A 25,628-nucleotide genomic window follows, 5' to 3' on the forward strand; every position below is an offset into this window, starting at 1 on the left:
AAAAAAATTATTCTTTTTTTTTTAAAATACTGAAATTAAAATAAAATAAAGTAAAATAAATGAGAAATTGAATGTGGTTCAAAAATTAGAAAAAAAATAAAATAAAAGGAAATTGAAAACTAAAGTAATTAATTAATTAAAAAGATTTTGAAAAATTTTGTAAAATATTTTCAAAAAATAGAGAGAGAGAAAGTGGTTAGGAGGTTTTAAAAAAGATATGTCTTAAAACTGAAGATATTTGTAAGAAAATAAATAAAAGAAAAGATTTGAAAAAGATATGATTTTAAAATTTGAGATTAGAAAAGATAAGATAAGATTTTGAAAAAGATATGATTTTTGAAAAAGATTTAAATTTTGAAATTCAAAACTAAGATAAGAAAAAATAAAAATTTTAAAATAAAAATCTGAATTTTTTTAAAAGGAAAATTCGAAAATTCAATTAAAATAAAGAGAAAAGATATTTTTGAATTTAATGAGGAAAGAGAAAAACAATAAAATGACACCAAACTTAGAATTTTTAGATCAAAACAAAGAAAACAAACAAGAAAACTTTGAATGTCAAGATGACCACCAAGAATATTTTGAAGATCAAGATGAACACCAAGAACAATTTTTGAAAATCTTTAGAAAAATAAAAACACAAAGGACACCAAACTTAAAAATTTTTATACTTTGGACACTAATAATTCGAAAATGCACAAGAAAAACAAGGAAAGACACAAAACAAGAAAAACTAAAGATCAAACAAGGAAAATAAACAAGAACAACTTGAAGATCAAGAAAGAACACAATGTATATATTTTCGAAAAATTTTTAAGAAAAATTAAAACATGCAATTGACACAAGACTCAAACAAGAAATTTTTTTTGAAAAGAAAATAAAGGACTAAAAGTTAGTGACTCTAAACTGATGACATGTCATCATGTCATGTTTTTCTATGCTTTTTCTTTGTTTTTTAATAGGTTTTAAGCACTTTCTTGAGTTATAAGTAAGCCATTTTGGGTAAAAATTCATGTGTACTTGGATTCAGTCAACCATGAGTAAATTGATGCATTTTCATGAGGTTTTGTGCTATAATTGCTTATATGTAAAGAATAAGAAGAAGTCTCATGATTTTAGCATAGCTTTGATGAATTTGTTGATTGATGATAGGTGGAAAAAGGCTTGGAAGAAGGTTGAAGAAAAGGGGAATGGCAAAGAGCAAAGAAAGGAGGCAAACTTGAGCTCAAACGTGAGGAAGAGCACAATTTCACCCTGGATGCATGCCAAGTTTGAGCTAACGTTTGCCTCAAACTTGAGGTCAAACGTTGGCTAAAAAAATTCTCACCCAGGGGAAGCCAAGTTTGCGCCCACGTTTGCCTCAAACTTGAGGTCAAACGTTGCTCCTCACATCCTAAAGGGGTATACTTCCAACAAGAATAACTTGAGCTACAGAGCTCCAAATGAGGTGATTCAAAAAGCAATGGAAAGTAGGAATCGAGAGCTTTCCAAGCATATATGGCACTGCATGGTGGACACTAAAATTGAGGGAGAAAACTGCCCCGAAATGTGCATAAACGAACAAGGTGTCAACCTGCAGTGAGGCCAACTGACCTCTGCACCTTCGATGGAGTATAACTCGAGCTGTGAAGCTCCAAACTATGCGCTCCCAATGACATTAGAAAGTAGACATTCAGGGCTTTCCAATAATATATAATAGCATGGGGTGGACAATGCGTTTGAGCCTCCAGAATCTGGCGTTTTCGACCATGTTTGAGGCAAACGTTGCCTCAAACGTTGCACACCAAAGCCAGCGACCCTGTCCCCTTCAAAGGAGCGTAACTTGAGTGAATTGAGATCTAGACTTGTTTTCTAGTCTCTTTGATTCCCTGAGATCTTCAATTTTATTTTGCAATTGAGTTGAGTTCTTGGCTGCTCTTTTGTTTTTACTGTTCCATTGGCTTTCAATTTACTTTCAAGCAATTTAATTCTTCTGCACTTGTTCTTCATTTTACATTTCTGTTCATGATCCCAATTTACTTTCCTGCAAGTTAAGCTTTCTGCAAGAGTTCTGAGTTTTGATCTATTGCTTTCTTTAATTTCCAGCACCCAATCCCCTTTTACTTTTCATGCAATTTACATTTCTTGTCATTTAAGTTTCTGCAATATACATTGCTTGTTCTTTAAGCTTCTGTTTCGTTTAGTTTCTGCAATTTAAGTTCACTGCAATTTTACATTCTGCTACAACAATTCTCACTCACCAATGTTAGCTTGACTAAACTAATCACCCACTAAAGTTGCTTGATCCATCAATCCCTGTGGGATCGACCTCACTCTAAGTGAGTTATTACTACTTGATGCGACTCGGTATACTTGCCGGTGAGTTGTGTGTTTGGAAATTCGTTTTTCCACAAAAACACCCATCATAAACCAAAAAGATAAATTCTTCCTAATCTAAGCAACAAGATGAACCGTCAGTTGTCTAAACTCGAACAATCCCCGTCAACGGCGCCAAAAACTTGGTGCATGAATTTGCATTCACACTTTTCAACTCCGCACAACTAACCAGCAAGTGCACTGGGTCATCCAAGAAATACCTTACGTGAGTAAGGGTTGATCCTACGGAGATTGCCGGCTTGAAGCAAGATATAGTTATCTTATTATTCTTAGTCAGGATATCAATAATAATTCTTAGTTTTATTTGTAAAAAAAATAAAAGAGCATGGAATAAACAATACTTGTTATGCAGTAATGGAGAATAGGTTGAGGTTTCGAAGATGTTTTGCCCTCTAAATCTCTGCTTTCCTATTGCCTTCTTCTTCAAACACGCAAGGCTCCTTCCATGGCAAGCTGTATGTTGGTGGATCACCGTTGTCAATGGCTACTATCCGTCCTCTCAGTGAAAATGGTCCATATACATGGCTAATTATCTGTCGGTCTTCACTTGTGTTGGAATAAGATCCATTGATCCTTTTGCACACTGTCACTGCGCCCAACAATTGTAATTTTGAAGCTCGTCACAGTCTTCCCTTCCTAGATCCTACTCGGAATACCACAGATAAGGTTTAGACTTTCCGGATCTCAGGAATGCTGCCAATTGATTCTAGCCTCTACCATAAAGGTTCTGATCTCACGGAATTAAATGCTCTGTTGTCAAGAGAGACAATCAAACTCGTGAAACAGGAGCCCAAGAGATACACACTCAAGCTTTTGCAGGTAGAACGGAAGTGGTTGTCAGGCACGCGTTCATAAGTTGAGAATGGTGATGAGTGTCACGGATCATCACATTCATCACATTGAAGTACGAGTGAATATCTTAGAATAGGAGCAAGTGCGATTAAATAGAAAATAATAGTAATTACATTAATTCATCGAGACACAGCAGAGCTCCTCACCCCTAACCATGGGGTTTAGAGACTCATGCCGTCAAAGGTACAATAAGGAATGTAAAAGTGTCATAAGTTACAAAATGAATCTCTAAAAGTAGTTTTTATACAAGACTAGTAACCTAGGTTTACAGAGAATGAGTAACTAGATGCAGAGAGTGCAGAAATCCACTTCCGGGGCGCTTGGTGAGTGTTTGGGCTGAGCTTCCTAGCTTTCACGTACTCGTGCTATTCCTGGAGTTAAACGCCAGTTTGGGTGCCAGTTCTGGCATTTTACTCCAGCTTTGGTGTAAGTTTTGGCGTTTTACTCCAGAAAAGGGTCTCTGGGTGGCGTTTGGATGCCAGTTTGGGCCATCAAATCTCGGGAAAAGTATGGATTATTATACATTTATGGAAAGCCCAGGATGTCTACTTTTCAACGCAATTGAGATCGTGCCAATTGGGCTTGTGTAGCTTGAGAAAATCTACTTCGAGTGCAGGGAGGTCAGAATCCAACAGCATCAGTAGTCCTTTTTTCAGTCTCTGAATCAGATTTTTGCTCAGGTCCCTCATTTTTAGCCAGAAAATACCTGAAATTACAGAAAAACACACAGACTCATAGTAAAGTCTAGAAATGTGATTTTTGCATAAAAACTAATAATAACATACAAAAAAAACTAAAACCTATTAAAAGCTACCTAAAAATAATGCCAAAAAGCGTATAAATTATCCGCTCATCACTCTCCCAATTGATATAAGTTTTGTAAAATTTGGATTTTTGTAGAGAAAGTTATGATCATTCAAAGTTGGGTGCCAAAATCTGAAATTCTGCAAAGTTACAGAATTTTGTGATTTCTTGTATGTGCACATGCACAGCCTTGTGCGCACGCACGACCCTGCAAAATTTTAAACCTGTGCGCACGCACACGTAGTGAAAGGCTTCCTGTTTACAGCGCTAGCATAGCTTGTACGTGTACATAACTAATGAGGATCTACAACCTGTGCGCACGCACACGTTGGGAAGGCCAGTCTGTTGGGGGCGCTAGCACACCTTGTGCGAGTGAACATAATTGTGAAAATTGGTACCTGTGCGTACGCACACCCGTATGCGTATGCACACTTTTCGAAAATCCCTTAGGGTGTGCGCACGCACACCCCTGTGCGGATGCACACGCCCTGTTTCTCAAACTTAAACTTTGTTTTCAACTATTTCACCTTCCCAACAAGCTTGTAAGCTTCTGTGACACGATTGTAAGACTCTTGGGTTTATTTTTGGGTATCAAAACATGGGAAAGGTCCTAGGAGATTTAATTTGTGTTTTACTTTGAAAATTTAGAAAACGGAGGTTGAGGTTTCTGGTGTATTGATGATGAATTTGGTTGAAGGAGAAGGAAGAGTAGTGAATTTGGTTATTTCTGGCAATGAATTGAGAAACTGATGAACCAATGAGTTCGGAATGGAATATTTATGATATTGGTGATAGTTGTGATGAGTTGAGAACTTGGAAAGGAATGATTATAGTTAATGGGATGAGTATGAGTGGAAGAGTGCTGTGAGCACTGGCCTCTGAGATTGAATATGTAATTATGATATACATTGTGATCTGTTGTAGGGGCTGTGGCAGTCTCCCGCCTACGTTCGGATGTGAGGCATGAAGTTGGGCTTCTCACTCATATGTGTTGCTCAAGAGGAAGGTGGTAGGGCACTCTCCCTCAGAACGTTTCCCTCTGAAAAGAGAAGGTGGTAGGGCACTTATCCCTCGGAATTATTCCTCCTGAGCATGGGTTTCTCTCTGGTTGCAAGGTGGTAGGGCACTAACCCACAGAATTATGTGGCATCCAGAGGATGGTGGTAGGGCACTCTCCCTCGGAATGTTTCCCTTTGAAAGGAGAAGGTGGTAGGGTACTTATCCCTCGGAATTGTTCCTCCTAAGTATATGCAACAGAGAGAGTAATCTGGGAGTTGCCGTCCGGATTTTCTGTCGGGTTTGGCATAATAATCGACATGTGATATCACAGCCAATAGGACAGACATTCATCGTATGCATCTTATATATGCTTGCTTGCTTTCTTTACTTGAGTTTGCCTAATTGTATAACATGCCTACTTGCTTCTTGTATTACTTGTTATATATGAATACTATCTGTGCTTTCCTTGCTTGCATTATTTGTGATTTTCCGGTGCTGAGGAGGCTAGGTAGGCAGTGACGATGGGATCGCACGGAGGTTAGGGTGGTGAAGGCTGTGGGATACAGCGGTGGGACTAGTTCTAGTTAGAATTTCCCTAAGTTTAGATAAACCGGTTTATGGTGTAAGTTTTATATTTATTTATTTTGTTCTAAGCTTGAATATCCCATTTTTGATATGAAGTTCTAGGATTTCCTTCGGCATCCTGGAGCCTTACATCTTACATATTGGGCACTGTTACCATACTGAGAACCTTCGGTTCTCATTCCATACTTTGTTGCTGTTTTTTAGATGCAGGTCGTAATTCACCTCGGTGAAATTGCGGACATGGTGACAGAGCGGAGCATGGTTCTTTCCGTGTATTTTTCTGTTTTATTTTGTTGTAGTACTTTCTCTTACCTTTTCTATATTTATCTTTATGGCCTTAGAGACTTACTGAGAGATAAGTTGTATAAGCTGTTTTAACTCCAAATTTCTGTATTTTTCTATTTGTAACTAGTCGGCTTAAACTCCGCAAGCTGCGGCTAGTTCCCTATGATTATTATACTCTTATATCTATATATGTTCCATTCTCTTGCATCTATACCTTGTGTCTTGTACGTTAGCTTCGTGTGAACATTTCGTGCTTTTGAAATTCTATTTTTGAGCTTAATCCTTCATCGGGCTTCTAGAATATATTATTTCCTTCTATATATAAATATGTATATAGCTTAGAACTGTCGTAACCTCTGATTAACCTTTGCCTTACTGCTAGAGGTAAGGTTTAGGGAAATTGGGGTGTTACAATGGCGGCCGTAATAGGGCGGTGGCTGGATGAAAGTGAGGAGGTGAGAGAGGAGATCGATGAGAGTAAGAAGATGGAGAATGAGACTGTGAGATAGGTGAGGCACGAAGGTGTTGCTGAGCGTTTTGGACTTTGGTAGTTTAGTTAGGGTTCCTCTCCTCTAAACCAAATGACGGGATTTTGGACTTTTAGAAAAAAACCGACTAGGTCTAAGTTCGATTTGACTAACCGATTGCGATTTCTGAATCTTTTGGTTATGGTATCTAACCGATTCGTTTTTTTCACCTGTTTATGGTTTGATTGCATGGTTTGAACTGATTTTCAAAACCATGCATTACAGTGAATTTTTGAAAGAAAATATCTGTATATTTATACAAACTTACCTCTTTATCTTATAATTCATCATATATACAATGTTTAATATTGTTTACAATAATAATAATAATAATAATAATAATAATAATAATAATAATAAAATAATATTTTATTAATTTAGCTATGAAGTATACTTGGAACTTAACATATGTGTAATTATTCATGTACTTAATTTAACTACATTTTTCTATTGATACTTTAAATATTTCTAATAGTATGTTTGATAATTTAGTTTTCATGTTAGTACATATATTAAAATGGCTTAAAAAATAAAAAGAATTGAGTGATGGTTTGTTTTAATGTTTATTTTTGAAACACAGATAAACAAATTAAATAAACATTATTTTGACACTAACGTTTTGCTAGTGAATCAATACGCTTTTTCTTTAGTTTGTTAACAGAAAAATAATTTAAATACATAATTAATTAATAATAATATTATATTTTTATACAGATTTTAGAAGTATTTCGTATATAAATAGTATCTTCATATGGATGAATTTTGTATATAAATATTTAAATTTGTCTCTAATTAAATAGAATTGAAAAAATAAATAAATTTAATAATATTTACAAATAAATAATCTTTAAATAATATTAGTCAATTTTTATATTTATTTTGTTCACATAATAACAACCTATTTTTATAATCTTATTTTTTTAATTCAAATTTATTTATTTTATACATTTTAAATGTTAAATAACTTAAAATATTATATTTTTTATAATTTATTTTTAATTATTAATATTAAATTTATAATTTTAAAAATAAAAATATAAGTTTAATTTTTTAAACTCAATAAAAAAGTGGTTGAACTCCGTATCTGTTCAACCGTAGTAAAATGATAAAGCCAATTAAATGTGTTACATATCTAATTAATTTGTTTAAAAAAAAGCCAATAACAAAAATAGAAGAATTAGTATTGATTTTTTCCACACAATACCGTTTTTCACAAGATGTATATTTTAAATATTTTAGATATTTATTATTCATACACTCATATGTATGATAAGGTAGGTTATGTTATATAATCTATATTATATGATCCTAATCTATATATGTATATTGTAAGATCCAAAACTTTTGAAAAGTCTTACTATGAGCCAATTTTAAATTAATTATTTATTAAAGACTTTATTTTCAGAAATTATTTTATTAAAATTAAATCAAATTTCGATAATTAAATTAAAAATTTTATTTAATTTTATAATTACCGAATATTTTTCTATATTTAAACTATAAGTTTAGTAGTTGTAAAATAGTAAGATTTATATATGATTTGATTTAAGTAATTAAAATTTTGGAATTTAATATTTTAAATTTTATTAATAAAAAATTAATTATATTATTGTATATTTTAAATTAGAGTATTTGATTGAAAGCCAATTAGGAATTTGATATAATAAATAATATTTTCAAAATAATTTTAAGGGATTAAATTAGATTTCAAATTAATACAATATACTCTAATTTTATTAAAACTACTAAACTCTAATTTTATCCAAAATTTTCTAATCCAACCCTAACTCTAACCAAACAAAACCCTAATTTTACCCTAACCTTCACTGCCACTCACCCTACCCTCACCTATCACACACACACACAAGGTCAAATGAAAGAAAAGAAAAAAAAGAAAGAAAAGAGAGACGGAACAGGGAACAAAGAAACAGAAAGAAAAGGAGGGGGAAAGGTTGCGAGGGGAAGGAGGAGAAGAGAGGGAGGACGGTGCCGGTGGGCATTACTACCGCCGCGGGTTCGTGTTACCGTTAAGAGAGAGGGAGTGCGAACCAGAGCCACGGGAGGAAGGAGTGTAAGAACCGGAATAATCGCTTTAATAAAATAATAATTTTTTAACTACCTGGAATAGGTTTAAAAATATAAAAATGATATTTTTAAAATAAAAATGTGAAATTTGAATTCAATGAATTTTTCTAAGTCGGAAAATGTATCTTTTAAAGATTTTTTTTTGTAAAAAATGTGTACCGGCACTTAAACCGACAGTACCGGCTCTAGTTTGACCTATACTGCGTATTGAGAAAAATAAAATTTAAAAAAATGAATTTATTATTTTGAAAGGACAAAAATAATTTAGAATCGAAAACTGGATATTAATCTTAAAAGTTTTGGTCCAAAGTGGGTCAAACGGGCCTTAAAAGCTAATGGGTTGGACCGAGCCTAAGTTGTGCCCAAGCCTAATATATATAAACACAACTAATGATCATTTCAGCTCATTTCTAACCCTAAAACAAGAAAGGGGCGCTGCTGAAGTGAGAAGAGTGGAGGTGAGGTTTTGCACTATTCACCTTCTTTTGTCCATATCTTGAGTTACGGAACTCCGATTGATGAGCCGTTTGAGGCCACGCGAAGCTCTTGTCGAGGCCGTTATTTCTAACAAACTTTTACTGGTAAGAACTCACGTCTCCATCTCCAGTTTTCTGCCCTCTCCCTAGGAACGTTTCCCTCTGAATGGAGAAGGTAGTAGGGCACTCATCCCCCGGAATTATTCCTCCTAAGTATGCGCAACAGAGAGACTAATATGAGATTTGTCGATCGGATTTTGTGTTGGGTTTGGCACTATAATCGACATGTGATATCACAGCCAATAGGACAAGCATTCATCATATCATCTCTTATGTGCTTTTTTGTTTTGATTACTTGCAGTTTGCCTAAATGTATAATATGCTTACTTGCTTCTTGAATTACTTGTTATACCTGAATATTACTTGTGTATTACTTGTTTGCATATACTTGTGATTGTCTGGCATTTAGGAAGATCAGAAGGCGGTGGTGATGGGGTCGCACTGAGGTTAGGATGGCGAGGGCTGTGGGATATAGCAGTGTGATTGGTATTAGTTAGAAATTCCCTAAGTTTAGATAACATTGTTTGTGGTTTATGGTTTAATTTAATTATCTCATTAAGCTTGAATCTCTATTTAATGTGAAGTTCTAGGATTGCCTTTGGCATCACAGAACCTTACATCTTATATATTGGGCACTGTTACTGATGAGCGGATATTTTATACGCTTTTTGGGGGTAATTTCATGTAGATTTTAGTATGTTTTAATTGGTTTTTAGTAGAATATTATTAGTTTTTAGGCAAAAATCATATTTCTAGACTTTACTATGAGTTTGTGTATTTTTCTGTGATTTCAGGTATTTTCTGGCTGAAATTGAGGGAGCTGAGCAAAAATCTGAGTTAGGCTGAAAAGGGACTGCTGAAGCTGTTGGATCCTGACCTCCCTGTGCTCTCAATGGCGTTGGAAAGTAGACATCCAGGGCTTTCCAGCAATATATAATAGTCCATACTTTGCGCGAAGATAGACGACGTAAACTGGCGTTCAACGCCAGTATCATGCTGCTGTCTGGCGTCCAGCGCCAGAAACAGGTTACAAGTTGGAGTTCAACGCCAGAAACAGATTATAACCTGGCGTTGAACACCCAAAATAGCCCCAGGCACGTGAGAAGCTTAAGTCTCAGCCCCAGCACACACCAAGTGGGCCCTAGAAGTGGATTTCTGCACTATCTATCATAGTTTACTCATTTTCTGTAAACCTAGGTTACTAGTTTACTATTTAAACAACTTTTAGAGATTTACTTTGCACCTCATGACATTTTCAGATCTGAATTTTATACACTTTGATGGAATGAGTCTCTAAACTCCATTGTTTGGGGTGAGGAGCTCTGCAGCGTCTCAATGAATTAATGCAATTGTTTCTGTTTCTCCTTTCAAACATGCGTGTTCCTATCTAAGATATTCTTTTGGGCTTAATTATGGAGAAGGTGATGATCCGTGACACTCATCACCTTCCTCAATCCATGAACGTATGCCTGACAAACACCTCCGTTCTACATCAGATTGAATGAGTATCTCTTAGCTTCCTTAATCAGAATCTTCGTGGTATAAGTTAGAACTGATGGCGGCCACTCTTGAGGATCCGGAAAGTCTAAACCTTGTCTGTGGTATTCCGAGTAGGATTCAAGGATTGAATGGCTGTGACGAGCATCAAACTCGCGATTGCTGGGCGTGATGACAAGTGCAAAAGGATCAATGGATCCTATTCCAACATGATCGAGAACCAACAGCTGATTAGCCGTGCTGTGACAGAGCATCGGGACCGTTTTCACTGAGAGGATGGGAGGTAGCCACTGACAATGGTGATTCCCTACATACAGCTTGCCATGGAAGGAGCCTTGCATTTATGAAAGTGAGTAAGCATTATGTTGCAGGGATTCAGAGGACAAAGCATCTCCAAAAACCCCAACATATTCTCCATTACTGCATAACAAGTAACTATTTCACACTCTTTTATTTTTCTAATAATTCCAACTGATAATTTTAATTAATATCCTGACTAAGAATAATAAAATAAACATAGCTTGCTTCAAACCAATAATCTCCGTGGGATCGACCCTTACTCACGTAAGGTATTACTTGGACGACCCAGTGCACTTGCTGGTTAGTGGTACGAAGCTGTGTTAAATAGTCCATTAATATTGGCATACACAATTTCGTGCACCAAATTTTTGGCGCCGTTGCCGGGGATTGTTCGAGTTTGAACAACTAAAGGTTTATTTTGTTGCTTAGATTAGGAAGAATTTATCCTCTTTTTTCACTAGAATTGCATCTTTTATTATCCCTTTTTAAAAATTTTTCAAAAATATTATTTTTCTTTATCAATTTTTAATTTTTTCGTGAGTTTAGTGTCTTGTTCTAAGTTTGGTGTCAATTGCATATTTTATATGTTTCTTTAAAATTTTCGTATTAGTGATCTTTGTTCTTCCTTGATCTTCAAGTTGTTCTTGTTTATTTTTCTTGTTTGATCTTTAATTTTTCTTGTTCTGTGTCTTTTCTTGTTTTTCTTGTGCTTTTTCAAAACATTAGTTTTCAAAAATTTATTTTATCCATAAAAAATAATACATCTTTAAAATACGTTACATTTTTAGCTTAGTTGGTTATAGCGTTGGCTTATGTTCTTGGCAATTGGGCACCTTCTTTTTAAAAATCCTTTTTCAAAAATAATTTTGCTTGATTTAATCTTGTGCCAAACTTTAAGTTTGGTGTTTTCTTGTTGATCTTTCTTTAATTTTCGAAAATTTATCTTGGTTTTCTAAAAATTTTAAGTTTGGTGTTCTTTCTTTTGTTCTTGGTGTTCTTGTGAATCTTCAAGGTGTTCTTGAGTTTTTCTTGTGTCTTGATCTTAAAATTTTTAAGTTTGGTGTTCCTTGGTGTTTTCCCTCCAAAAATTTTCGAAAATAAGGAGCATTGGATCTAAAAATTTTAAGTCTTGTGTCTTTTGTGAGTTTTTCTCTTTCATCATAAAATTCAAAATTCAAAAAAAAAATAAATATCTTTTCTAACTAATTTTAAACTATATTTTCGAATTTTTTATATAAAAATTAAGATTTCAATTTCAAAATTTTTCAATTCTTTTTTTTTAATATATATTTTATTATCTTTTTCAAAAATTTTATCCTAACCACTTTCTCCTTTTCCCTATTTTTTTCGAAAATCTTCAAAAAAAAATATTTTTATTTTTTTTATTTATTTTATTTCGTTTTTATTTGTTTTATTTTTACTTTATTTTATAAAATAAATTTTTATAAAATAAATAATATCAACATACATACCATCTCCCTCGCTCCATCATGGAACTAAGTGGAAATGCACAGTCCAAGAGGACTTTGGGGTCATATGCTAGCCCCACTACTGCTTCATATGGGAGTAGTATCTGTATACCCTCCATTGGAGTTAGTAGCTTTGAGTTGAATCCTCAGCTCATTATCATGGTGCAGCAAAGCTGCCAGTATTCCAGTCTTCCACATGAAGAACCTACAGAGTTTCTGGCACAATTTTTACAAATTGCTGACACAGTACATGATAAGGAAGTAGATCAGGATGTCTACAGATTATTACTATTTCCATTTGCTGTAAAAGATCAAGCTAAGAGGTGGTTAAATAACCAACCTAAGAAAAGCATAAAAACATAGAAACAGCTGTCAGAAAAATTCCTAAATCACTATTTCCCTCCAAAACGGATGACACAGCTAAGGCTAAGCATCCAAGGCTTCAAACAAGGAGATAATGAATCCCTTTATGATGCCTGGGAGAGATACAGAGAGATGCTAAGAAAATGCCCCTCTGAGATGTTTTCAGAGTGGGTGTAATTAGACATCTTCTACTATGGGCTAACAGAAAAAGCTCATATTTCTCTAGATCACTCAGCTGGTGGATCTATACATATGAGAAAAACAATTGAAGAAGCTCAAGAGCTTATTAATACAGTTGCTAGAAATCAGCATCTGTACCTAAGCAGTGAATCTTCCATGAAAGAAGAAGCTAAAACAGTAACTGCTGAACTCAGTCCTGTAGATCAGGCTACTGAATTCAATAAGCAATTAGACTTTCTAACTCAGCAGCTAGCCGAATTCAAGGAAATACTACAGGAAACAAGAATGGCTAACAGGAATATGGAAGTACAGTTAAAGCAAACAGAAAAGCAATTGTCAAAATAAATAGCAGAACAATGCCAAGCAGTTCAATTAAGAAGTGGGAAAACATTAAATACCTTACTTCAAAGCAGCAGGAAGCCAAGAAATGAACAAATGGCTACTCAAAATCCCTCTGAGGACAATCAGAGCCCAGAAAGGAATAAGGCTGGCGCTGAATGCCCAGACCATCCTCATTCCTGGCGTTCAACGCCAGAAACAAGCATGAATCCGGCGTTGAACGCCCAAAGGGAGCACAGTTCTGGCATTCAGACGCCAGTAACAGATAAGGAGTTGGCGTCTAACGCCACTCCAGCTTCTACCACTGGCATTCAAACGCCAGTGGGGGATCAGTCACATACAAGTGCTGATAACAACCCTTCTAAAAAGGCTTCCCAACCCACTTTTGTAGGTAATAAACCTGCAGCAACTAAGGTTGAGGAATATAAAGCCAAAATGCCTTATCCTCAAAAACTCCGCCAAGCGGAACAGGATAAGCAATTTGCCCGCTTTGCAGACTATCTCAGGACTCTTGAATTAAAGATTCCGTTTGCAGAAGCACTTGAGCAAATACCCTCTTATGCTAAGTTCATGAAAGAGATCTTAAGTCATAAGAAGGATTGGAGAGAAACTGAGAAAGTTTACCTCACTGAAGAATGCAGTGCAGTCATTCTGAAAAGCTTACCTGAGAAGCTTAAAGATCCTGGGAGCTTTATGATACCATGCACATTAGAGGGTACTTGTACCAAGCAAGATTTATGTGATCTTGGGGCAAGTATCAACCTAATACCTGCATCTACTATCAGAAAGCTTGGTTTAACTGAAGAAATCAAACCAACCAGGATATGTCTTCAACTTGCTGATGGCTCCATTAAATACCCATCAGGCGTGATTGAAGACATGATTGTCAAGGTTGGGCCATTTGCCTTTCCTACTGACTTTGTGGTGCTGGAAATGGAGGAGCACAAGAGTGCAACTCTCATTCTAGGAAGACCTTTCCTAGCAACTGGCCGAACCCTCATTGACGTCCAAAAAGGGGAAGTAACCCTGAGAGTCAATGAAGAGGAGTTCAAGTTGAATGTTGTCAAAGCCATGCAACATCCAGACACCCCAAATGGCTGCATGAGTGTTGATATCATTGACTCTCTAGTAAGAGAAGTCAATGTGGCTGAGAGTCTCGAATCAGAGCTAAAGGACATCTTTAAGGATGTTCAGCCTGATCTGGAGGAATCAGAGAGAATAGTAGAACCTCTGAAAATCCTTCAGGAAGAGGAGAAACCTCCTAAACCCGAGCTCAAACCATTACCACCATCCCTAAAATATGCATTCCTGGGAGAAGGTGATATCTTTCCTGTAATCATAAGCTCTACCTTAGAGCCACAGGAAGAGGAAGCACTAATTCAAGTGCTAAGGACACACAAGACAGCTCTTGGGTGGTCCATCAGTGATCTCAAGGGCATTAGCCAAGCCAGATGTATGCACAAGATCTTACTGGAGGGTGACGCCAAGCCAGTGGTTCAACCACAAAGGCGGCTGAATCCAGCCATGAAGGAGGTGGTGCAGAAAGAGGTCACTAAGTTACTAGAGGCTGGGATTATTTATCCTATTTCTGATAGCCCCTGGGTAAGCCCTGTCCAAGTCGTCCCTAAGAAAGGTGGCATGACAGTGGTTCATAATGAAAAAAATGAACTGGTTCCTACAAGAACAGTTACTGGGTGGCGTATGTGTATTGATTATAGAAGACTCAATACAGCTACCAGAAAGGATCATTTTCCTTTACCATTCATAGACCAGATGCTAGAAAGACTGGCAGGTCATGAATACTACTGCTTCCTGGATGGATATTCAGGTTATAATCAAATTGTAGTAGATCCAAAAGATCAAGAAAAAACAGCATTCACATGTCCATCTGGAGTATTTGCATACAGAAGGATGCCATTTGGCCTGTGCAATGCACCTGCAACCTTTCAGAGGTGCATGCTCTCAATTTTCTCTGATATGGTGGAAAAATTTCTGGAAGTCTTCATGGATGACTTTTCAGTATTTGGAGACTCATTCAGCTCCTGTCTTGACCATCTAGCACTTGTTCTAAAGAGATGCCAAGAGACTAACCTGGTTTTAAATTGGGAAAAATGTCACTTTATGGTGACTGAAGGAATTGTCCTTGGGCACAAAATCTCAAACAAGGGAATAGAGGTGGATCAAGCTAAGGTAGAGGTAATTGAAAAATTACCACCACCTGCCAATGTTAAGGCAATCAGAAGCTTTCTGGGGCATGCAGGATTCTATAGGAGGTTTATAAAGAATTTTTCAAAAATTGCCAAACCTCTGAGCAACCTGCTAGCTGCTGACACGCCATTTGTCTTTGATAAGGAGTGTCTGCAGGCATTTGAGACTCTGAAAGCTAAATTGGTCACAGCACCAATCATCTCTGCACCAAACTGGACATTGCCATTTGAACTAATGTGTGATGCCAGTGACCATGCCATTGGCGCAGTATTGGGACAAAGGCATGACAAGCTTCTGCACGTCATTTACTATGCCAGTCGTGTTCTAAATGACGCACAGAAGAATTACACAACCACAGAAAAAGAGCTACTTGCAGTGGTTTACACCATTGACAAATTCAAATCTTATTTAGTAGGATCAAAAGTGATTGTGTACACTGATCATGCTGCTCTTAAATATCTACTCACAAAGCAGGATTCAAAACCCAGACTTATAAGATGGGTGTTGCTTCTGCAAAAGTTTGATATAGAAATAAGAGACAGAAAAGGGACAGAGAATCAGGTAGCAGATCACCTGTCCCGAATAGAACCAGTAGAAGGGGCGTCCCTCCCTCTTACTGAGATCTCTGAAACCTTTCCGGATGAGCAACTCTTTGCCATCCAGGAAGTGCCATGGTTCGCAGATATTGCAAATTACAAGGCAGTAAGGTTCATACCCAAAGAGTACAGTAGGCAGCAATCAAAGAAATTGATCACAGATGCAAAGTACTATCTTTGGGATGAACCATATCTCTTCAAGAGATGTGCAGACGGAGTAATCCGTAGATGTGTGCCTAAGGAAGAAGCGCAGAAGATCCTATGGCACTGCCATGGATCACAGTATGGAGGACATTTTGGAAGTGAGCGAACAGCCACAAGAGTCCTCCAAAGTGGCTTCTACTGGCCTACTCTCTATAAAGATTTCCGCGTGTTTGTACTTAATTGTGACAGTTGCCAAAGATCTGGCAATCTGCCTCACAATTATGCCATGCCTCAACAAGGGATCTTGGAGATTGAGTTGTTTGATGTATGGGGTATTGACTTCATGGGACCTTTCCCACCATCATACTCAAACACTTATATTCTGGTGGCAGTGGATTATGTATCCAAATGGGTGGAGGCTATTGCAACACCCACTAATGACAGAAAAACAGTGTTAAAATTCCTCCAGAAACACATCTTCAGCAGATTTGGTACCCCTAGAGTATTAATCAATGATGGGGGCACTCATTTCTGCAATAAACAGCTTTACTCTGCTTTGGTTCGTTATGGAGTTAGCCACAGGGTAGCTACTCCATATCACCCACAGACTAATGGGCAAGCTGAAGTCTCAAATAGAGAACTCAAAAGAATCCTGGAACGGACTGTAATTAACTGTAGAAGGGATTGGGCAAGAAGCTTGGATGATGCTCTGTGGGCATACAGAACAGCATTCAAGACCCCTATAGGGACCTCCCCATACCAGCTATTGTATGGAAAGGCATGTCACTTGCCAGTGGAACTGGAACACAAGGCCTACTGGGCAACCAGATTCCTAAACCTTGATGCCAAGTTAGCTGGAGAAAAATGATTGCTCCAGTTAAATGAGCTAGAGGAATTTAGACTCAATGCTTTCGAGAATGCAAAAATTTACAAAGAGAAAGCGAAAAAATGGCATGATAAGAAATTGTCATCCAGAGTCTTTGAGCCGGGGCAGAAAGTTCTGCTATTTAATTCTAGGCTCAAATTATTCCCCGGGAAATTAAAATCCCAGTGGAGAGGTCCATATGTGATTACAAGTGTATCACCATATGGATACGTAGAGCTTCAGGATAATGAATCTAACAAAAAGTTCATTGTTAATGGACAGAGAGTTAAACATTATCTTGAAAGCAATTTTGAGCAAGAATGCTCAAAACTGAGACTTGATTAAAAGCTCAGTAATAGTCCAGCTAACGAAATTAAAGAAGCGCTTGCTGGGAGGCAACCCAGCCACTCACAAAATTTAATTTTATTTGTTTCATCTAATTAATTGATTTTTACAGATATATGTCAGAGTATCTTCAAAAGGTAAAATAGTAATTGATTGAATTCACAGAGTTACAGGGAAATTTGGAAGCTCACTGGCATGAAAAAGCCAGTAAGAAACATTTTGGGCGTTGAACGCCCAAAAGAAGCACCCACTGGGCATTGAACGCCAGTAAGGGTAGCCATCTGGGCGTTAAACGCCAGAAAGGAGCATCTTCTGGGCGTTGAACGCCAGAAAGAAGCACCTTCTGGGCGTTTAACGCCAGATTGACAGCGTCCTGGGCGTTCAGAAAAACGCCCAGTGACAAAGGACTTCCTGGCGTTCAACGCCAGAAAGAAGCAACAGCTGGGCGTTGAACGCCCAGGAGAAGCAGCAATTGGGCGTTAAACGCCCAAAACAAGCAGCATTTGGGCGTTTAACGCCAGAATGGTGGGGAGGAGGTAAAATTCGTTTTTTTCCACAAATTTTCTAATTTTTCTGTTTCAATTCATGATTTCTTGCATAAACATGTTTCAAAATATCATCCTTCAATTCCAAAATTTTTAATCCTAATTTCTAAAATCCCTTTTATAAAAAATGTCAAATGTATCTTAATTCATAAACACAAATCTTTTTCCAATCCAAATCTTTTTCAAATCTTTTTCAACTCATCATATCTTTTGGATTTCGAAATTGCCTCTCCCTCTATTCCTCTCCTTTCCTTTCTTTTGCTTGAGGATAAGCAAATCTCTAAGTTTGGTGTGATTTGCCATGATCACTGAGCTAAAACTCATCAAGATCATGGCACCTAAGGGAACAGGAAGAGCAAGGATGTGAACTGAAGGAACTAAAGCGTCAGAAGCTATTCCTTGAAGGACCAAGCACCCCACAGACTAGAGGAACATCCACTTCCCAAAATACAGGTTGTTAAGTTCTAATTTTAAGCTTTAACTCTGTGATAGTATTTTTATTGAAATTTACCTTAGAAGTTATATAGGAGTAGTAGTAATTAGTATCTCTATTTTGATTTTATCTCCAATTAAGCTATAATTTATTTTTCTCATCATCATCAAACATGAATAAAGTAGTAGATTTTTAGAATAAAGAGGCAATATTTTTTTCGAGTTCTTAATAAGGAAAATTCTAATTATTTATATGTGGTGGCAATACTTTTTGTCTTCTGAATGAATGCTTGAACAGTGCATATTTTTGATATTGAATTTTATGAATGTTAAAATTGTTGGCTCTTGAAAGAATGATGAACAAGAGAAATGTTATTGATGATCTGAAAAATCATGAAATTGATTCTTGAAGCAAGAAAAAGCAGTGAAAAAAATTCTTGCGAAAAAAAAGAGAGAAAGAAAAAGCAAGCAAAAAAAGCCAATAGCCCTTAAAACCAAAAGGCAAGGGTAAAAAGGATCCAAGGCTTTGAGCATTAATGGATAGGAGGGCCCAAGGAAATAAATCCAGGCCTAAGCGGCTAAATCAAGCTGTCCCTAACCATGTGCTTGTGGCATGCAGGTCCAAGTGAAAAGCTTGAGACTGAGTGGTTAAAGTCGTGATCCAAAGCAAAAGAGTGTGCTTAAGAACTCTGGACACCTCTAATTGGGGGCTTTAGCAAAGCTGAGTCACAATCTGAAAAGGTTCACCCAATTATGTGTCTGTGGCATTTATGTATCCGGTGGTAATACTGGAAAACAAAGTGCTTAAGGCCACGGCCAAGACTCATAAAATAGCTGTGTTCAAGGATCAACATACTAAACTAGGAGAATCAATAATACTATATGAATTCTGAGTTCCTATGGATGCCAACCATTCTGAATTTCAAAGGATAAAGTGAGATGCCAAAACTGTTCAGAAGCAAAAAGCTACTAGTCCCGCTCATCTAATTAGAATCTGAGCTTCACTTGAAACTTTGAGATATTATTGTTTCTTAATTTCTTTTCATCCTATTTTATTTATCTAGTTGCTTGAGGACAAGCAACAGTTTAAGTTTGGTGTTGTGATGAGCGGATATTTTATACGCTTTTTGGGGGTAATTTCATGTAGATTTTAGTATGTTTTAATTAGTTTTTAGTAGAATATTATTAGTTTTTAGGCAAAATCATATTTCTGGACTTTACTATGAGTTTGTGTGTTTTTTTGTGATTTCAGGTATTTTCTGGCTGAAATTGAGGGAGCTGAGCAAAAATCTGAGTTAGGCTGAAAAAGGACTACTGATGCTGTTGGATCCTGACCTCCCTGCACTCGAAATGGATTTTCTGGAGCTAAAGGGGTCTAGTTGGCGCGCTCTCAACGGCGTTGGAAATTAGACATCCAGGGCTTTCCAGCAATATATAATAGTCTATACTTTGCGCGAAGATAGACGACGTAAACTGGCGTTCAACGCCAGTATCATGCTGCTGTCTGGCGTCCAGCGCCAGAAACAGGTTACAAGTTGGAGTTCAACGCCAGAAACAGGTTACAACCTGGCGTTGAACGCCCAAAACAGCCCTAGGCACGTGAGAAGCTTAAGTCTCAGCCCCAGCACACACCAAGTGGGCCCCAGAAGTGGATTTCTGCACTATCTATCATAGTTTACTCATTTTCTGTAAACTTAGGTTACTAGTTTACTATTTAAACAACTTTTAGAGATTTACTTTGCGCCTCATGACATTTTCAGATCTGAATTTTATACACTTTGACGGCATGAGTCTCTAAACTCCATTGTTGGGGGTGAGGAGCTCTGCAGCGTCTCAATGAATTAATGCAATTGTTTCTGTTTCTCCTTTCAAACATGCGTGTTCCTATCTAAGATATTCATTTGTGCTTAATTATGGAGAAGGTGATGATCCGTGACACTCATCACCTTCCTTAATCCATGAACGTGTGCCTGACAAACACCTCCGTTCTACATCAGATTGAATGAGTATCTCTTAGCTTCCTTAATCAGAATCTTCGTGGTATAAGCTAGAACTGATGGCGGCCACTCTTGAGGATCCGGAAAGTCTAAACCTTGTCTGTTGTATTCCGAGTAGGATTCAAGGATTGAATGGCTGTGACGAGCTTCAAACTCGCGATTACTGGGCGTGATGACAAGCGCAAAAGGATCAATGGATCCTATTCCAACATGATCGAGAACCAACAGCTGATTAGCCGTGCTGTGACAGAGCATCTGGACCGTTTTCACTGAGAGGATGGGAGGTAGCCACTGACATTGGTGATTCCCTACATACAGCTTGCCATGGAAGGAGCCTTGCATTTATGAAAGTGAGTAAGCATTATGTTGCAGGGATTCAGAGGACAAAGCATCTCCAAAAACCCCAACATATTCTCCATTACTGCATAACAAGTAACTATTTCACACTCTTTTATTTTTCTAATAATTCCAACTGATAATTTTAATTAATATCCTGACTAAGAATAATAAAATAAACATAGCTTGCTTCAAACCAATAATCTCCGTGGGATCGACCCTTACTCACGTAAGGTATTACTTGGACGACCCAGTGCACTTGCTGGTTAGTGGTACGAAGCTGTGTTAAATAGTCCATTAATATTGGCATACACAATTTTGTGCACCAGTTACCATACTGAGAATCTCCATTTCTCATACCATCTGTTGTTATTATTTTTCAGATGCAGGTCACAACCCACTATGGTGAGTTTACGGATGTGGTGACAGAGCAGAGTATGCTCTTCCTTATGTTTTATTTCACTTTACTTTTTGTTGTATTACTCTCACCTTTTGTATATTTAATGTTGTTGCCTTAGAGGCTTTATTTTTAAAAAACTTTGAGAGGTAGGTCATTGCTATTTTAAATTTCCAAAACTCTATTGTGTGCAGTTGGACTAGCTGGCCTAAATTTCGCAAGCTGTGACTAGTCCTCTTTTTGTATATCTTACTTATATAAATTTTGTTTACTTTAATTTATTACCTTGTGTATCATGGAGCTATCTACAAGGTTTTATATGTATTATGTCTTGTTCTGTTTGTACCTAAGCATTTAGTTGTTGTGTGTGAACGCTTTGTGATTTGTATTTCTGCTTTATGCTACTTGAGCTTTAGAGTTATTCTGGCACTTTGTTATCCTTCTCTTTACGGCGCGAGGTAAGGCTTAGGATGACGGGGTGTTATATTTAGTAGTATCAGAGCAGTTCGTCCTCATGGGCCTGAGGGATGGACCTATTGTGCTTCGTTCCACACTTTGGGACATTTTTCTTTCACGCTATTTAGGTTATCTGCTTGGTATGCACAACATGCTTGTTTGTGATTGCTTTTGGGGATAATTGAAGCACTAGACTTGAGATATTGAGATTGATCACCTCGATATCGATTGTTTGGTGTAGACAAGATCCTGAATGGCAACTCGCAGACGAGGTCAATCACGTTAACAGAGAGATAGTGAGGATGATTAACCTAGCCAATGTGTTACGTGCTCAACATATTCCGAAAAACTAGTTCATAGAGTTTGTGGCATATCAGTTGATAAGTGAGGTTCAGCCCTGGTGGCAAGGGAAGTGCCGATTGATGCAGCACCGAATGAGGATGAATGCTTTTGCGGTTTTTAATTAAGATTTTCAATTTCTAACTTGTATGGCTTTGAATCATGTTGAAAAAGTTTTAAAGCCTAGAGTGATTTTGAAATTAGTTTAGAACTTTTGGTTTAAATGATTTGGTTTTAAAAGTGGGTTGGAATTCTTGGTTTAAATGATAGGGTTTAAATGAAAAGTGAGTTCTATGATTTTGTTAATTTGTGAATTTGGTTTGAAATTTAACTCATCGAGAGAGATTCAAATTGAAAAGCTATGATTTAAGGATTTTAATGAATTTAAGGAAAATCATGATTTAAAGTAATTGATTTATGAGTAAATGATTTTTGAGTCTTTTGAAAAAGCTGTAACATTGAACTGACTTAGATTGAACTTGTTTTGAAGGTTTTGGAAAATGTTACTGGTGCACGAAATTGTGATCAATACTTTTTTAATACACGAAATAATCCCTAGTAATGGCTCCAAAGACTTGGTGCTCAATACCATGGCATAAACACAACTTCGCACAACTAACCAGCAAGTGCACTGGGTCGTCCAAGTAATACCTTACGCGAGTAAGGGTCGATCCCACGGAGATTGTTGGTATGAAGCAAGCTATGGTCACCTTGTAAATCTCAGTCAGGCAGACTCAAATGGGTATAGTGATAAACGAATAAAGCATAAAGATAAAGATAGAGATACTTATGTATATCATTGGTGAGAGCTTCAGATAAGCGTATGAAGATGCCTTCCCTTCCGTCTCTCTGCTTTCCTACAGTCTTCATCCAATCCTTCTTACTCCTTTCCATGGCAAGCTCATGTAGGGTTTCACCGTTGTCAGTGGCTACCTCCCATCCTCTCAGTGAAAATGTTCCTATGCTCTGTCACAGCATGGCTAATCAGCTGTCGGTTCTCGGTCAGGCCGGAATAAAATCCATCGATTCTTTTGCGTCTGTCACTAACGCCCCGCCTGCTAGGAGTTTGAAGCACGTCACAGTCATTCAATCATTGAATCCTACTCAGAATACCACAGACAAGGTTAGACCTTCCGGATTCTCTTGAATGCTGCCATCAGTTCTCGCCTATACCACGAAGATTCCGGTTAAAGAATCCAAGAGATATTCACTAGAGCCTCGTATGCTTGTAGAACAAGAGTGGTTGTCAGTCACTTTGTTCATAAGTGAGAATGATGATGAGTGTCACGGATCATCACATTCATCAAGTTGAAGAATAAGTGATATCTTGGATAAAGAACAAGCGGAATTGAATAGAAGAACAATAGTAATTGCATTAATACTCGAGGTACAGCAGAGCTCCACACCTTAATCTATGGTGTGTAGAAACTCCACCGTTGAAAATACATAAGAACAAGAGTGATCATTGGTTTCGGCCCCAGAGAGGGAACCAGAAGAACCAAGATGAAAATACAATAGTAAAAGGTCCTATATATAGAAACTAGTAGCCTAAGGTGTACAGAGATGAGTAAATGACATAAAAATCCACTTCCGGGCCCACTTGGTGTGTGCTTGGGCTGAGCAATGAAGCATTTTCGTGTAGAGACTCTTCTTGGAGTTAAACGCCAGCTTTTATGCCAGTTTGGGCGTTTAACTCCCATTTAGGTGCCAGTTCCGGCGTTTAACGCTGGAATTTCTTGAGGTGACTTTGAACGCCGGTTTGGGCCATCAAATCTTGGGCAAAGTATGGACTATCATATATTGCTGGAAAGCCTAGGATGTCTAGTTTCCAACGCCGTTGAGAGCGCGCCAATTGGGCTTCTGTAGCTCCAGAAAATCCACTTCGAGTGCAGGGAGGTCAGAATCCAACAGCATCTGCAGTCCTTTTCAGTCTCTGAATCAGATTTTTGCTCAGATCCCTCAATTTCAGCCAGAAAATACCTGAAATCACAGAAAAACACACAAACTCATAGTAAAGTCCAGAAAAGTGAATTTTAACTAAAAACTAATAAAAATATACTAAAAACTCAACTCAAACTACTAAAAACATACTAAAAACAATGCCAAAAAGCGTACAAATTATCCGCTCATCACAACACCAAACTTAAATTGTTGCTTGTCCTCAAGCAACTGAAAATCAAATAAGATAAAAAGAAGAGAATATACTATAGACTCCAAATTATCAATGAAACTTAGCTCCAAATTAGATGAGCGGGACTAGTAGCTTTTTGCCTCCGAACAGTTTTGGCATCTCACTCTATCCTTTGAAATTCAGAATGATTGGCTTCTTTAGGAACTCAGAATCCAGATAGTGTTATTGATTCTCCTAGTTAAGTATGATGATTCTTGAACACAGCTACTTATTGAGTCTTGGCCGTGGCCCAAAGCACTCTGTCTTCCAGTATTACCACCGGATACATACATGCCACAGACACATAATTGGGTGAACCTTTTCAGATTGTGACTCAGCTTTGCTAAAGTCCCCAATTAGAGGAGTCCAGGGTTCTTAAGCACACTCTTTTTGCCTTGGATCACAACTTCATTTCTTTCTTTTTCTTTCTTTTTCTCTTTCTCCCTTTTTTTTCGTTTTTCTCCTTCTTTTTTTTTTTTGTATTCACTGCTTTTTCTTGCTTCAAGAATCATTTTAATGATTTTTCAGATCCTCAGTAACATGTCTCCTTTTTCATCATTCTTTCAAGAGCCAATAATTTTAACATTCATGAACAACAAATTCAAAAGACATATGCACTGTTCAAGCATACATTCAGAAAACAAAAAGTATTGTCACCACATCAAACTAATTAAGCTAGTTTTAAAGATGAATTCGAAATCCTGTACTTCTTGTTCTTTTGTAATAAAAACAGTTTTCTTTTAAGAAAGGTGATGGATTCATAGGACATTCATAACTTTAAGGCATAGACACTAAGACACTAATGATCATAAGACACAAACATGGATAAACATAAAGCATAATTTTCGAAAAACAGAAAAGCAAAGAACAAGGAGATTAAAGAACGGGTCCACCTTAGTGATGGCGGCTTGTTCTTCCTCTTGAAGGTCTTATGGAGTGCTTGAGCTCCTCAATGTCTCTTCCTTGTCTTTGTTGCTCCTTTCTCATGATACTTTGATCTTCTCTAATTTCATGGAGGAGAATGGAGTGTTCTTGGTGCTCCACCCTTAGTTGTCCCATGTTGGAACTCAATTTCTCCTAGGGAGGTGTTGATTTGCTCCCAATAGTTTTGTGGAGGAAAGTGCATCCCTTGAGGTATCTCAGGGATCTCATGATGAGAGGGGTCTCTTGTTTGCTCCATCCTTTTCTTAGTGATGGGCTTGAGGTCATGCCTTCTCAGTTGAACCGGCTTTCCTCTTGAATTTCTCTTCCATTGGGCATCCTCTTCATAGATATCTATGAGGACTTGGTCCAACCTTTTGATCAAAGTTGACCCTTCTTCAAGGCCACAACTTCATAGAAGTGGTCTTGATGCACCCTTGAGATGAATCTCTCCATCTCTCATGACTCGGAGGTAGAAGCTTTTGCCTTCCCTTTCCTCTTTCTAGAGGTTTCTCCGGCCTTGGATGCCATAAATGGTTATGGAAAAACAAAAAACAATGCTTTTACCACACCAAACTTAAAAGGTTTGCTCGTCCTCGAGCAAAAGAAGAAAGAAGAGAGTAGAAGAAGAAGAAATGAGGAAGAAGGGAGTGGCTTTGTGTTCGGCCAAAGAGGGGGAG

The sequence above is a fragment of the Arachis stenosperma genome, chromosome 10 (assembly GCF_014773155.1).
Source record: "Arachis stenosperma cultivar V10309 chromosome 10, arast.V10309.gnm1.PFL2, whole genome shotgun sequence".
In the NCBI taxonomy this organism is placed as follows: Eukaryota; Viridiplantae; Streptophyta; class Magnoliopsida; order Fabales; family Fabaceae; genus Arachis; species Arachis stenosperma.